Source organism: Miniopterus natalensis, chromosome 6 (assembly GCF_054644295.1).
Source record: "Miniopterus natalensis isolate mMinNat1 chromosome 6, mMinNat1.hap1, whole genome shotgun sequence".
Taxonomy (NCBI): domain Eukaryota; kingdom Metazoa; phylum Chordata; class Mammalia; order Chiroptera; family Miniopteridae; genus Miniopterus; species Miniopterus natalensis.
Genome location: NC_142086.1, coordinates 64,682,512 through 64,695,357, shown reverse-complemented (window position 1 = coordinate 64,695,357; position 12,846 = coordinate 64,682,512).

Sequence of the window (12,846 nt, the reverse complement as noted above, 5' to 3'; positions counted from 1 at the left end):
ATTAAAAAAAAACACAGAACTAGATGAATATTTTGGAGGATCTTGACTATCAAGCTAAGGAGTTAGGATTTTATTCCAATAGCTGCATGACATCATCAGAGCAGTGGTGTCAGAGGGTGACAAAGACTGAAAGTAAGTGAGAGATGAGAGGGGAGGAGATTACTGGAGACCACTGCTGCAGTGCAGGTGGGAATTAATAGGGCCTCAACCAGGCAGAAGACAGACAAACTAGAAGGCAGGGGTGGAATTCACAGGGTTTAGCAACTAATTGAATGTGGAGGTGGAGCCAAGGATTTATGTCAATGACACTCTCTAGGTGAGTAGTTCCCAAGCTTTAATACATCAGAATCACCTGGAGGGCTTATTAAACTACAGACTGTGGGCCCTACCCTCAGAATTTTCTAATTCAGGTCTAGAGTAGGGCCCCAGAAATGGCATTTCTAGCAAGTTCCTTGGAGATGCTGATGTTGCTGGGCCAGGGCCCACACTTTGAGAACCACTGATCCAGGTGCTCTGGGGCTCACCTCTGTGGCTCTGGGAAGCAATTGCAAAGGCACAAGGGAGACCTGGCCAGTGTGACTCAGCAGTTGAGCATTGACCTATGATCCAGGAGATTATGGTTTGATTCCCAGTCAGGGCACATGCCCCGGTTGCGGGCTTGATCCCCAGCGGGGGACATGCAGAAGGCAGCCGATCAATGATTCTCTCATCATTGATGTTCCTCCTTCCCTCTCCCTTCCTCTCTCTGAAATCAATAAAGATATATTTTTTAAAAAGGCACAAGGGAGGAAGGGGAGGCAACAATTAGAGTCAGTACAAGTGAATTAGAGGAGACTGTTCTTGTCCTTTGAACTTACAAAGGGGCTCAGTTAGGGATGTTCACTATGTACAGACATTTATATTAACCTAAAAGCTGGAGCACAGGAAGACACTAATTTAGGGCTCAGGTGTTTTGTTTTTCTTTGAAAATATATTAAGTTCTAATTTTATGAGGAGGCAGTGTTATGATGTAATGTTAGAATCAATAGCCCTGTGTTCAAATCCTGACTCTGCCAACTTCTGTCAATGACTAATATCTTGAAGTCTCAGTTATTCTATATTAAAATTGGGATAACAGTGCCCAGTGCATGGTGCTGTAAGGAATAAATGTAGAAACCTACAGAAAGCACGTGGCACCATGCCTGGCACAGTAGGGGGCTCCACAATTTTGGTTTCCTCCCTACTCCAGCCTTTCAGTTGTGTGTGAAGAGGGCACAGCCTGTGGTGAAAGCCTTCAAAACGCCTCTGGGTCAAGCAGCCCCTCAGACACACCTGAGGTCCCGCAGTTGGGGAGTCACGCCTTGGATTAAGCATCGCCTCACTCTCTACAAATGCTAGCATGTTGAATCCCTAAAGAATATGGGAAAATTAGTTTGTAAGGCTTTTTTTTGCCTGCTGGGAGAGGACTGGGAAGGGGGATCTGAAATGGGACATGGACCCAGAGAGAGGAGTCACCAAAACAAAGGAAAGTTTTGTGTCCTTTGCAAATTTGTTCAGGCAGGAGGGCCTTGGCCAGAGCAGTGTCATTCTGAGCTTCCCGAGGTTTGATTGTGGCAGTAAGGCCCCTGTGAACCTTACAGGGTTCTCAGAGTGCTTAGGTAAAGAATGGGCTGGTAAGCATTTTTTTCTTTAACCAGATACATCTGATGTCATAACATCCCCAGACAGGAAAGCAGAATGCAGACTTGGCAATGAATCACAAAGGGAAGGGTGTCTCAGACTAAGCCTGTGTCGTGAGAACTTGATGACAGACAAAGCCCCATGTCCCCCCATCCCCATCCCTACCCCAGCTTCACCCTGGGCGATAAGGTTTGGGAAACTAGATGAAGTGGGGTAGGGGAGGGAGACTGGAGGAGATGAGCCTCACACAAGTGGTTCTCCTGCTCTGGGCTGATTAAACCAAATGTACCAGTTCAGGTTAGTAGGAAGGGTAGGGTCCTACCCATCCACTGAGTGGGGAGGTGGGGTTACGGAGGGGAAGGGGTTGGACTAAATTATTTCCATGGCCCCCACCCAACTTGCCATGTTACGACTCCAGGATCTGACTTAGCAAGCCCTACACTGCCCAAGGAAACATCAATAATTTAGGGCCACCAGGTCCCTGGCTGTGAATTTGCACTCTTTTTATTTTATTTTAAAATTTTATTTACTTTGCCTGGCCAGGCGTGGCTCAGCGGTTGAGCGTCGACCTAGGATCCAGGCGATCAGGGTTCGATTCCCGGTCAGGGCACATGCCCGGGTTGCGGGCTCAATCAATGACTCTCTCATCATTGATGTTTCTGTTTCTCTCTCTCCCTCTCCTTTCCTCTCTCTAAAATCAATAAAGATATATTTAAAAAAAAATTTTTTTTTAAATTTATTTACTTTTCCCCACTAATTAGATCTAGTACAGATACAAAGGAATACTATGCAACTAAAATAAATGCCCTTGCAAAAGACTATTTAATGACAAGGAAAGAAAATGCAGGTCACAAAAACAGTATAATCCCATTGTTATTTAAAAAATAGAAAACACTGGGAAAATATCTTAGGTGTTATACATTGGTGATCAATTATGGAAATTTTTTTCCTTTTTCTTATCTTAGTTTTTGAAATTATTTACAAATAAGCATGTATTACCTTGAAATTAAGAAAAAACAAAAGTATTTCATTTAAAATATTATTTAATTTTTTAAATGATTTAATTAAAAAAAATTTTAAAGTCCACTCTAATAAATGGTACTGTCTTTTACTAAATATGAGTATAAACTATATACAATTTTGTTACCTGCATTTAAATATTTTTCCATGTTGTTAAAAACATCATAATTATATATTTAACAGCTACATGATATTTCATTACATAAATATATTATAATTCTTGTCTCAATCCCCAACTGTTGGCTATTTATAGTTTCCAACTTTTTATTATTGCAAATAATGCTACAACTTATATCTTTTTAGCTCATTGTCTTTGCAATCGCTTTCTTTGAAAATTAGCCACCTAAAGATTTTATCTTACCCCTGATTGCCTTTGCGGGATTGAATTTCAGTATTTACACAACGGCATAAACATCTTTTTCTTTCTGACTATATTCCATAAATAATGTTTTTTTAAATAGGGTCCCTGTCTCACACTGAGGTTTTCTTATAAGTTTGTTAGGCATTTGGATTGCCAAGACAACTGTCAGTCATACATTCAAGCCTTAGAGATCATTTAGCCCTGTGCCCATTTACCGGAAGGAAGCCGAGGCCCAGAGAGTAAAATTACTGACGGAAGAACATATGGTGAGTATGTTCCGAGCTGGAACAGCAGCCCCGTTAGTGTTTGCCAGGCCCGGGAACTTTGGAGGGTCATGGAACAGGAAACAGTGACAGAGCAGAAGATAAAGGGAATGAAAGACTCGGTGGGGAAGGGGATGCAGCAGATAGGCTGACAGGGGAGCGGAGGGGGGCTCACCTGGCGGGAGGAGAGAGCTGAGACCAGGAACAAGAATGTAAAGGAAACAAGGAAAAGGAAAGGAGCGAATGAGGGAAGGTAAAATACTGAGAGTGCTGGGGCGGGGTTCCCGGCCTTGGCGCACTTGGCGTTTGGGTCAGTCGATTCTCTGCTGGGAGCAGTTGCCCTGTGCACTGTGGGGTGTTTAGCAGCACCCCGGCCTCTGCCCGCTAGATGCCAGTAGCAGCCCCTCCTCCCAGTTGTGACAACAGAAACAATTCCAATTGCCAGTGTCCCTGGGAGACAAAATCAGCCTGCACTGAGAACCGCTGTTTTGGGGTGTGCTCTCCAATCCACCCCCGGGGAACACCCCCCAGCATTCCTTACCCCTGGAAAGAAACCTGAAACATCTCCTGAAAGAGGAAATGGGGAGCAAACTGTTTGGACGCAGCTTATAGAGTGTCCCGAACCAGTAAGTTTGTGCTGAAAGACGGGGAGGGAAATGATTAAATAAAGCCCATTTGTCAGATAGAGAAAATGAGACCGGAAACACAATATTTGCTTTAGGCACTAAGATGAGTCAGAGAGAAACTGGTAGGAGAAACATGAATTTAGGCGCTGACCTTTAAAAAGAAGAAAAACAAATTTATCACTAACCCCTCCCCTCTGTAATCTCGATCTTTGTGAGAACAGGAAGGAAAGCTCTACTCTCCCTAGAAGCTGATGAAACGTCAGGATTTGGAAGTGACATTTCGAAATGTTTCTTTTTTCTATGAAGGACAAAAGCAGGGGGTAGTAAGAGCTAGTTTCACCGATATTTAAAAAAGAAGCCATCGTGCACCAAACACTGCAAAGCTTTTCATACACACTATCACCCCAAAGCCTTACATCAGCCCTGAGAGCAGGCCCTATTATTAAACCATTGGACAGGCGAGGAACTGAGGGTCAGAAATTAAGTAACTTGTCCAAGGTCATACGGCTAAGTGATGAGGCCAGGATTTCAAACCAGGCCTGCCCAATTCTCAAGGCAGAGCAGTAACCTCTTGGCACCCCTGCCTCGAGGCCATCAATAGCTTACTTCTATAAGATTCTATAAGGTTGCTACTGTTTCATTTTGGGCTGTTTTCTAAGAAATCCCACAGGTCACCTCCTCGTGAACATGTGCAAGGGTGCTGGGCACTGCTGTGACAGGGCAAGATCCTGGAGGATCCCCCGAGGTTCCCCTGCTTCCCAGCGGGGCAGGAAAATCAACAGAATATATCTTACAAAGCGCTGTCAGTGTCCTGGTCCTGGGCTACACTCGTCTCAGCCGCTTCCTCTGGCTGCCTGTCACAGAACACGGAGCTGCCTCTCCTGCCCGGGCCCTGGAGCCACAGCTGCCCTGACACAGCTGGGCTGCTGTGCCCCTGGCATGATGCTTTGGTTCCTTTCTTTCACAGGCACAATTAGGGCATTGCTGTCAGACTTGTTTTTAAGACTTTTTTTTTTTTTTTAGAGCAACATTAGGGTCACAGCAAAATTGAGCAGAAGGTACAGAGATTCCCATAGACGCCCTGCCCCACACGTGCGTAACCTGCCCCATCACCAACATTCCCCCCGGAGGGGTCCATTTGTTACACTTGATGAACTGACACTGACACATCATAATCGCACACAGTCCATACTTTTACATTAGGGTTGACTCTTGGTGTTGATTTTTAAAAATTTTTCATACCTTTTTTGGAATTATATTTGGTATTTTTAAAAAGAGCTTCTGTGAGATTATATTTTAAAAGCCCTTTTGTTTCCACTGATGGGAGAGCTGCAGGAGACAAGAGCTGTTTTTCAAAGCTTTTTCCTTGTGTGAAATATCCTGAGGTATTTGGATATGTAGCACACATGTCGCGTGCCTCCCCTTGCTCCCAGGATGACAAATGTTTATAATAAGGAAAATAATAGTAATGAACAGGACAACCTGCTTCCTCTGAGCCATGCACTGTATATGGGAGCCATGCACTATGTACTTGAGCTATGCACTTTTATACTTTCCTTCATGACGAAATTGATGTCCAGGGGCCTTACTTGTCTAAGGTCACACAACTAAGGAATCCAAAACCTTAAAAAACAAAGGGGTGAAATCTCTCAAAATGATTAAAAGCAAGCTGCATATAGGCTATTTATTGAAATCCTACCACGAGCCATTCAAACAGGGATGGTGTCTCAGGCAAGATTAGGATTCCTCCTGTGTGATTTCAGCACTGGATAGAGGCCTGCGATGTCCTAAGAAAATCTTTGCAATATGAAAAAACCTCTCCTATTAAACGTCTCCACCTCTCATCTCCTTTCCCTTCACAAGAGAAGGCACCAGGGCGCACACCTATTGCTCATTCATCGTTACCCACTCACCCAAGGCTTCCCCTCCCCCTCCCCGAAAGGCTCCCCGGGGCCAACAGTGCCCCCCCGAAAGGCCCGGCCTGGGGGGGGGGTGCAGCCCTTACCTTATTCATCTTCTCTGTGGTATCTGATGCTCTTCCCAACTTCTTCCTTGGAACGCCCTTTCCTTGACATTCTAGCAACTTCCCAGGATCACCCTTTCCCCCTCTCACTCCTTCAAAGCTCCTGATCAGCATCTTTCATTATAATTAATTTTAAAACCTGGACATTTAAAAGTGCTTTGTGCATAATTAACTCGCAACGGTTTTGATGAACTAAATCAGCATTATACCCACCTGGGGGATGAGGAAACTGAGCGGCTCCCAGCCGGCCATGGGTTAGAGCAGCGATTCAGGGAGGAGCCTGGCTCCCAGCTCTCACAGCCATGAACTTGGCTGTGTCTCTTCCCGATTCGCTGTCAGCCTTCCTAGCAGGAGCAGCTCATTGTTTGCTATGAACTTGATTTAGGGAGGTCGAAGCCTGCTGGGTGTGGAAAGACCGGCAGGTTTGGGCAGAGGGCTTAAAGGCCTACACCTGTGAACACTTATTTTGGGCAATAATTTTAAATGTGCATTTTCTGAAGACATCAGCTTCAGGTGGCCCTAAAGGGTTACAGATTTTCCCTCCTGGTGGCAGATTGCACAGCTACATCCCAGAAAACATAACACTCCATCCAGTCTTCCCAGAATTAAGCCCATAGATTTCCAGTTATAGAAAAAAGCCATTCTGGGTAACGCAGCAGATGTAAATTGTGTGCCTGAATTGATTTTGCATTAATTTATCGTAGGTTATTTCCATGCTGCTTAAATATCATTTTTTAAAACTTTTATGATATTGTATTTTTAAAGCTGATTTGTTTCCACTGAACAGAGGGCTCCAGGAGGCAAGAGCTGTTTTTCAAACCCTCCCCCTGCAGGAAAGTATTTTCACGGGTGAGAAATTCTTGGTAACGAGCTGTTTGCCCAACTCCTGCGTACATGTTCTGTGTTGCTTCTGTTTTCTTCCTTTTGCATGAAATTATGGGGTACAAGCTTCAGCTTTCATACTCCCTTAAACAATCAGCCCTGTTGCCCATGGGAACTGAGTACAGCGGTGGGTCCTATGGGAGCTCAGGGGCTCAGATAAAGGCTCTGTGTTCCCTTGTTGCACAGCAGGGCCTACACGCCTTGCACTCTGGGCTCTGGGCTCTACTACTTGAGCGAATTTCTTTTAGAAACGATCAGATGAAGAGCAGAAAGGTAATCTATAAACCCATCCGTTTTGAGAGAGAAAGAGGCTAGACTCAGATTGAACCTGATACAGAACCTCTTCTTACATCTTTGGAAGCATGAACTTTCTAATATACAGGGTGTCCCAAAACAATGTATACACACTTTGAATAATTATTAATTCCAATGGGTTAAATCTGAAAAGAAAGAAACATCACTTGAGCTATCAAAACATGTTTGTGTATGTGTATATATAAGGTGACACAGCACATCCGTGATTTCTTCTATCAACTATGGTGTGAACAGGCAGAGGGCCTGCAGCTACATTTCTTCATTGCTGTGGTATTGTTTGCTAGGCTTGAGTTTATTTTTGAGATATTTTACAAATGGTTTGATTAATGGACCCCTCATTCCCAATTAAGCACTAAAGCACTGATAGTATTTTCTTGGAAGCTAATGGAAAGAAATGGAAGATGAATGTTGTTCCAGTCAACCATACCACATTGATTGTGCATTTGACAACCTGTGAGTGGTTGGAGTTCGGCAGTGAAGCTCGATGTCTGTTATCCTAAGATTAATTCAGGAGAAGGCTCTGGACTCAGGGACAATTGGACTAAAAACTCCTTTTAAGGATGTAACCTCATAGGGAAAGGTAATTTTCTATCAAGCTGATGCATTTACCCGGGGCTGCTCATTTTTAGATTCTAGCACCACCTAGAGGGGAGAATAAAATAATTTCCATTCACCCCTGAATAGAAGGCATCTTTCATTTCTATTAACCATTTTTCAGTTTTAAAACATAACCTTCATTTTAATAACTTATTTGATATTCAGGTAATTGTCATTAAGGTGGAAGTTTCTATTCATTTTTCTGATGAAGAAATTTATCTCTCAGTGGCTTACTGTGCAAAACATTTGACCAATTCTTCTTGAAACAGCTTTATTTGGGTATAATTTACATACTGTAAAATGCACTCATTTTAAATGTATAACCCAATGATTTTTAGTAAATTTACTGAGTTGTGCAGCCATCATTATAATGCAGTTTTAGTATATTTTCATCACCACAGCAACATCCCTCCTGTCTCTTACGGTTAATCCCTCTTCTAATCACTAGCCCCGGGCAGTCACCAGCCTGCTTTCTGTCTCCACAGGTTTGCCTCTTCTGGGTGTTTCATATGAACTGAGTCATACAACAGGTGCTCCTTTCCCGCTGGCTTCTTACATGTAGCATGTGTTTGAGGGTTATCCATGGTGTAGCATTTACCAGCATTTCATTCCTTTATACTGCTGAATAGTGCTCCATTATATTGGTAGACCACATTTTATTTGCCTGTTTATCATTGACTGACATTTGGGTGGTTTCCATTTATTTTATTTATTTTTTGCTATTATGAATAATTCTATTATGAATATTGGCATGAAAGTCACCATTTTAAGAAGAAAATTTCATTACTAAAAAGGCAGTGAAGAAAAGATGTAGAAGAAGAGTGATTATGTGAATTGTGATATTGGGGGGGAAAATTAGGATAAACAATCTGGAGATCCCCAAGGGGAAAGCAGCTGGGTCCTGGGTTCAATATTTATACCTAGGAAACAGAGGGCTCTTGGAATCACAGTTGTGCAGAAATACAGAAGTGTGGAGAAATAATTCATTATTTGCTTTGATTGACTTGCAGGATTCAAAGGCAGTTCTTAAGGGATTTCTTCTTCTTGTGTAAATACAATATGTAGCAGATGCAGATTTCAGTAATGCACCTGACGGTGTGAGTCCATTATAACTCCCCCTGGTTCTCAAGAGGATGGTTAAGGGGCCCTTTCAAAGTTAAACCGTGGGGTCCGATATTTGAGTCCAAATCCAGCTTCTGCCAATATGTGTGAGGCCTCGGCCGGTCAGTGTTCTCATTGGTACCCTGGAAGGCAATGGCACCTACCTTATGGGGCTGTCGTGAGGACTCACTAAGATGTCTCTGTAAAGCCCTTAGCATAGGGCCTGGCACACAGTGAGGTATTTGTTTGTTTGTTTGTTTGTTTGAATCCTCACCTGAGGATATGTTCATTGATTCCAGAGAGAGGAAGGGAGAGAGAGAGAAACATCAATGTGAGAGAGACCCATCAATTGGCTGCCTCTTGTGCACCCCAACTGGGGATCAAACCCTCAACCTAGGTATGTGCTCTGACCGGGAATCGAACCTACAACCTTTCAGTGTATGGGACATGCTCCAAACAACTGGGCCACACTGGCCAGGGTGCACAGTGAGTTCTGATGTTATTTTTGTAGGCTTGGCTTGTGCCCTAGATACCCAGAAACAGTGACATTGACCTCTGTTTATTCCTGAGAAGCTTTCATGTTGTTTCATTGGATGTTTCTGGCCCAAATCCTGTTGAAGAGGGGTAGAAGTTTCCTTTAGAGATGATACAATGTTTGTGGAAGTGGAACCTCATAAAGAAAAATATTATCACCCAGAATGGCATAGGCTGGTAGGAAGATTTAGTGCAAATCTGAAGGGGCTGATTAGGACTTAGGGGGATAAATACCAGGAATAATTAGCATGATAAGTTAGCAACTCATTTTGCATATAAAATCATTGTCTAAGACGCTACAGAGTTTCCCCTATTTATGGATGACAGTCAGAGGTCCTTGGGCTTAATCAAAATTTAATACCCTGTGAGGGAAAATACGAAGAATACAAATACTCAGTAATAGGCAATATGTCAAGTGCAGTAATTGCCAGTTTTAAACAGCCCTTCTCGCTGTCCCCCTCCTTGTCAGCCTGTGCACCTAATCTGTGCTTAGCAAGCATGGCCAGAACCAGTCTCTGGGGAAAAAATGGAATGAAGTATATTCTGTTGCAGGAAACTACATCAAACGCTCAACAAAACCATAATCTTTAAAATGACACAGAGACATAGTCAAAAATACTTAAATCAGGGGAATTTTCCTCAAGAAAATTTGAAGGCTTTTATTTCATTTGGGGTAGGGCACATGAGTTTCCATGAGTTGCTCAGGCCTTTATATCCACCCGAGTGGTAAATTTAAGAGGCCAACGTGACCCTGAATCCCAGACATCTTTCTGTTGAAGACAGCCAGAATCTGAGGAGAAGTCATTGGGTGTTCTTGTCACCAGAAGAACGAAGCTCAGTCAGCCACAGAAGGAAATATAGGTGTGTTTAGAGTGCTACAGGTATACTTGGGGGAAACCAGACAGAAGTGACCTGGTGAGATGTAAGAACAATCCTATTAGATGTTTCGGTACATCAACTTACTGGCTCCAAGTTTTGTAGCCTTGTAGTCACACCCTTTGCCATGTGACTTTGCAATTCTTCCTACTAGATGCATGGACATTGGGCTTGAACGTTGGGCTTGAACGTTGGCCTTACTGTGGCCAAGGAATGTGGGCACAGTGACCAGGTGCTGGTTCCAGGCTAGTCTTTCAGGGGCATTTGTGTTTTCAGTCGCCTTCTTGTGCTTCTGCCATTGTTTTGAGACGAAAATGTTGTGGCCCAAAGAAGAGGAGGAGAGACATGTGAAGCAGGTCTGGACACATGCTCAGCCTAGGTCAGCTGACCTCCAGCAGACATGGAAGCAAGAGCAAGTGACCGCTGTGCAAAGCCACCGAAGTTTGAAGCTGTCAAGCAGCGTTATCGTGACAATAGGTTACTGACCCCCTTTACCCTTCACTACCTCCCCCCCCTCTAGTAACCACCATACTGTCGTCTGTGTCTACGAGTTTTGTGTGTTTGCCTTGTGTGTTCATTCGTTGCTCTCAGTTTTATAGCCCACATTTGAGTGAAATCATATGGTTCTTGACTTTTCCCATCTGACTTATTTCGCTAAGCATGATAGTCTCAAGATCCATCCATGCTGTTACAAATGGCTGTATTTCATAATTTCTTATGACTGAGTATTCCCCCAAATGCCTCTTATTTCAGGCACTTTCTTATTTTGAGAATGGAAGTAACTTTGCACTCTCATCAAAATGTGAGCACCACGAAGAAAAACGGGGCCCTGGTCTGACTGGTTCACAGATGCACCCCAGCACCCCCACTGGACCTTGCTCATTCAGGGATACTGAGCAGCATACTGGTCTTTTAAAAGAAATCCGCTGTATCCCGCACCTCATGGGGAGAGGGGACTGGGAGCAGGAGGGCTCACAGCGACTCTGAAAACCACCTTCGAGGAATGCAGGGAAGGGCTCCATAGGCACACTTGCTGTCTCTGGCTCAAACATACAGCACGCTGGCTCCAAAAGCCCCACCTGCAGAACGAGGAATCTTGACTTCAAATAGAGGGTCGCTGCTGGTTTCACACTTTTAATTGGTTAATGAATATTTACATTAAAAAAATGCTGTTAAGGGACCTGGCATAGAAAGAGTTGATTGTGAAGCAGAGAATAGGTTATCATTTCCAATGCTTCACAGAAGAAAAATTCAGGAAGACTGAGTGTCTTAAGTTTACAATTCTCATTCTGAATACAAACTCTTACGCCTATCCACCCTCCTTTATATAACACTTCAGTTATAAACATCATCAACCATGCTTGCTCCAAATGTGCAGCTGGGAGAAGCCCACTTTCCCTGGCAACATCGCTTTCCAGAACCAAAAACCTGATTTTCATTCCTGAAAGAACTTCATCCTGTTCATAGGATAAATCTGTATTAGAATGTTGGGCTCTGGGATAGGGAGACTTGAAGACTTGTTTACGGAAGAGATTAAAACTAACCCACATCTGTTTGGTTGAGGTACCCTGTCTAGACATTCTTTGCTCTCTCTTACTATCTTTAAGAAAAGCTTAGTAATCCTTCCTCTAGGGAGAGGATTTGTGGATCATTTGATCATGAAGGCATGTAAATGAATGGGTATGGCTGTGTTAAAAAAAAAGACTTTATTTACAAAAACAGGAAGCCCAGCCTTAGTTTGCCAAACCCTCCTGTAATGGTGAGGCTAGGGGCTCAAGTTCTGTTCAGAATATCTGAATATTCTGAATGGATGCTGGTCACCAAAAATTTGAGTTTTGTGTCAGAGAGACCTGGTCCAACTGCAATACTTTGGTATGAATTTTTAGAATAGTTAAGGATTATATCAGTACCTTTGGCCCAGATCATTTTATGTGAAGAATCCAGGTGGAATATATAGCTGATATATTCCATTTAACAGCTCATAGCTGTTAAATGAAAATGAAACGTATTTTAATAAACACCGACTTTATAATTATTCAAAGTGTGTGTATACATTTTTGGGGACACCCTACACATTAGGAGGATGTGATATTTTCTAGTGTCAGGCTGAACTAGGATGAAATTCACTTAAGTGCACTTATCTGGAATAAAGTGAACAACTGTAGCTGCTAGGAGCTGGAAGGAGTAACTAAGCCTGCATTTCCATCCAGTCTCTGACTTTAGAACTTAAAATTATTAGTGTGACAAATTTTCATTTATCTTATGTTTGATTACTTTTTGTTTTTAAGTTAAAAATTGAAAATGGTATAAAAGAAAATTAAAATAACCTAAAAGAAATTTAAGCCATAAAGTTTTTGGTCCCTTTAATGAATCCTTCCAATCTCAAGTCAAAGCCAGAAATATTTCACATGTGAATTAAATGCCATTAGGAATCATATTAAGGCGCCTGCCCCGCCCCACCCCCAAATGCAAATCCATTGATTCTTCACCTGCAACTTTTTGATAGATGCTGACAAATTCCTTTTACAGTGAATTTCTAGATTCAAGAATTTCTCAAAATTGGCCTCGGACGATTTTCCAAGGAAATAA